General features: G+C 36.5%; 1 non-coding gene across 1 annotated transcript; it reads left to right on the top strand.

Annotated features, from left to right (window-relative positions):
• Positions 1 to 1,247: 1,247 nt before the first annotated feature.
• On the top strand, positions 1,248 to 1,378 carry LOC118009715. Its single transcript, XR_004679000.1, has one exon. It is a non-coding gene; the product is annotated as a small nucleolar RNA SNORA63 (small nucleolar RNA).
• The last annotated feature ends 1,690 nt before the right edge of the window (positions 1,379 to 3,068 follow it).

Here is a 3,068-nt window from a genome sequence, read left to right as displayed (position 1 = left end):
TCAAAAATTACCTCCTCTGTATTTACCATTATTTTAACCTATGAAAGTTTTGTCATTGAAATTTATGAAAAAGAAAGTTTTGCAAATTAATAAGAATACATGTTTGAAAACACAGTTTGGTTGCATCTTCTAGATTAAAATATAAATAATGTAAATTCTATGTTATGCTGTAAATTTTGGATTTTCTAGAAAAAAAGAACCAATTAAAAAGAATCTGATTTTCAAAGCATATATATAAGAAAACAATTATTGGATCATTATGTCTGATTAAAACAAAGTGTGAATGCTGGGATCCATCTATACTATTAATAAAAGGACATACCCCAGTATTATAAGAAGTCTTGGTTGAAAGAGTATTAAATTTTAATTTGAATAAAATTAGATAATGTGTAGTTAGGTTTAATCACCAAAAATATATATTTTTAAATTTATTTTTGTTATATTGTAAAGGGAAAAATATTAAAATAGTTTAAACAAAATAAGTTTCCTCCTTATTTTCAGTTCTCTGGCTTTTCCAGGGATATCCAAACATGTGTAACTTCTTTTGCTTGGCAAGAGAATAAGCAAAATTATAGTATGTTTTAAAACAAAGTTTTGTGTTGGTACAAATCCAAATTTTTGTGAAGTTCCAGACATTTCAAATTAAGTATTCTTTAAACAATAATAACAACAACAAAAAATAAAAACAACAGCAACAAAAATCCACATGGTCCTGAATGGAGCAAGAAACTATTTCCTTTCAGCTTTGTTTACTTTATACATCCATTAGCAAAACTCTTACCACACAAGAAGCACAATGCTGTTTTTATCCCTTTGTGCTAAGCAATGAAAGTAAAACTGAAAGATACACAATTTTCACTCTACATTCTTTCTTTGACATTTTCTTCATTAAGCTTAGATGAATGTAAACAAAGACAGATGTCCGTAATCATAATGTCAAAATATGTTTTCATTAATTCTTCTCAAAGGGAAATTATGTTGCATATTATAGTGTGGGATGATGAAAGTATACATTCCTTGAACATGACCTGTAAAATCCCATGGGCTGCAACATTGTTTGAAATGAAGCATTATCTTTACAACATGACTTCATATAAATAGTTTGACAAAGTTTTGCAAAATAAGTGATGAGACTTTTTTTTTTTTTAATAAAGTTTGGACCTAGTCACTGGCTCTGCAGATAATCTGCTGACAACTCAGGAACCCAAAGAACTCTGCATCAATACAGTTTACAATAAAAACATTTGATGCAGGATCTAGTTACAATGTAGCTGTAAAGTGCTGCCTTGTCTTTGCCCCCTGCTCAAAATAAAGCTGTTACCTTTCTAGCCCTGTCCGCCATGGCGCTTAGCAGCCAGGGATGCATGGTCTCAGACATGTTTACCAAGTAAAACACTGACTTGAGTGGCGCCTGGGTGGCTCAGTCATTAAGCATCTGCCTTCGGCTCAGGTCATGATCCCAGGGTCCTGGGATCGAGCCCCACATCGGGCTCCCTGCTCAGCGGGGAGTCTACTTCTCCCTCTCCCACTCCCCCTGCTTGTATTCCCTCTCTCACTGTGTCTCTCTCTGTCAAATAAATAAATAAAATCTTAAAAAAAAAAAAAATTGTAGTGTATAGTTATTGTAGAGATGTTCAGATTTGTGACTCCTAGATCTTAGAATACTTCACATGAATCTATAAATAAATTTTTTTTTTAAAGATTTATTTATTTGACAGAGAGAGACACAGCGAGAGAGGAAACACAAGCAGGGGGAGTGGGAGAGGGAGAAGCAGGCTTCCTGCTGAGCAGGGAGTCCGATGCGGGGCTCGATCCCAGGAGGCTGGGATCATGACCTGAGCTGAAGGCAGACGCTTAACCACTGAGCCACCCAGGCTCCCCTATAAAATTTCTAGTGAAAAGCATACTTTGTAATTTTGTAGTTGTTGTTGATGTTACTATAACTATTATTTTTCAGTAAAACATGGGAAAATGGGACCCTTAATGTTTAATAAATATCTATTATCTGCTATATTCTCAGGCTTTGCTTATAGTAATTTTCAATTATCATAATGAATTAGTTAATTGTATAAAACTACCAAAAGTGACCCAGATATCACTGTTATTCCTATCAATGACTAATTATCAGGCCTTTATTCCCCAACCTGTGTGCTACAAAATCTCTCTGAGCTGTTGTTCTGGAGTCTATGGAACAAGTACTCTCTCTTTTTTTTAAAGATTTTATTTATTTATTTGAGACAGAGAGAATGAGAGAGACAGAGAGCACATGAGAGGGGGGAGGGTCAGAGAGAGAAGCAGGCTCCCCGCCGAGCAGGGAGCCTGATGTGGGACTCGATCCCGGGACTCCAGGATCATGACCTGAGCCGAAGGCAGTCGCTTAACCAACTGAGCCACCCAGGCGCCCTGGAACAAGTACTCTTACATACTCTTATTTAAGTCCAACTGTACCTCCTCACCTCATAGCCACACCATGTCCTTTGTTGCCAGGACTGTCCATGACAACACAAATTCAGCACATGCCATTACACTCCACTAGTATCACTAAAGCTCTACACCTTTGTCAGGTGTGGTAAAAGGTTTTCGCAGAGCTATGTCACACATGGCCATTTATGCCCTAAGCAACAGTTTATTCCAAGACCACCTACCTGAAACCATCTAGCAAGAAAGAGGAGATACTAGAAATAGCACTAGAGGATGGGAATGGGGAGATACGATCCAATTACAAATCACATAATCATGCTATTTATCTGTTTACTTCTATTTAGTATTTAAGGGAAGCATGAGTTAAAGTATAAAATTAATATATAATTTTTAATTATGAAAATAACACTTGGAGTGCCAGGATGGCTCAGTTGGTTAAACGTCCAACTCTTGATTTCAGCTCAGGTCGTGATCTCAGGGTCATGGGATTGAGCCCCAAGTGCTGCTTGTGGAGCCTGCTTAAGATTTTCTCTCTCCCTCTCACTCTGCCCTTCTACTTCACTTGTGCACTCTCTCAAAAGAAGAAGAAAGAAAGAAAGAAAGAAAGAAAGAAAGAAAGAAAGAAAGAAAGAAAGAAAGAAAGAAAG

The sequence above is a fragment of the Mirounga leonina genome, unplaced genomic scaffold (assembly GCF_011800145.1).
Source record: "Mirounga leonina isolate KUSES-001 unplaced genomic scaffold, KU_Mleo_1.0 Mir_127, whole genome shotgun sequence".
NCBI classification, from domain to species: Eukaryota; Metazoa; Chordata; class Mammalia; order Carnivora; family Phocidae; genus Mirounga; species Mirounga leonina.
This window is presented reverse-complemented; position numbering and strand designations above follow the sequence as displayed.